The sequence below is a fragment of the Calidris pugnax genome, unplaced genomic scaffold (genome assembly GCF_001431845.1).
Source record: "Calidris pugnax isolate Ruff unplaced genomic scaffold, ASM143184v1 scaffold47, whole genome shotgun sequence".
Taxonomy (NCBI): Eukaryota; Metazoa; Chordata; class Aves; order Charadriiformes; family Scolopacidae; genus Calidris; species Calidris pugnax.
Window position 1 is genome coordinate 993,288 of NW_015090809.1, and position 388 is coordinate 993,675.

Genomic DNA, 388 nt, shown 5'->3' on the forward strand with positions numbered 1-388 from the left:
GGTCCCACAAGGCGGGCTGCTACGCCTTGCTTAAAGGGGAGATGGGGAGCGCTCGCGCAGCCCCAAAAAATAACTTGGAACTCTTTACAGGCAAAAAAACCAACCAAACAAACAAACAAATTAGCCGTCTGGGCAAAATGGTAGAATCACTTCCCAGCCACAGGAGAAAATTACAGGTAATTAACGACAGGACGAGAGGGAACGGCTTCAAGCTCCAACAGGGTAGGTTTAGACTGAACATTACTAGGACCCATTCTCTTTAGCATCTCTATCAATGATCTGGACGAGGGGATCGAGTGCACCCTCAGTAAGTTCACAGACGACACCAAGCTGGGTGGCAGTGTTGATCTGCTGGAGGGTAGAGAGGCTCTGCAGAGGGATCTGGACA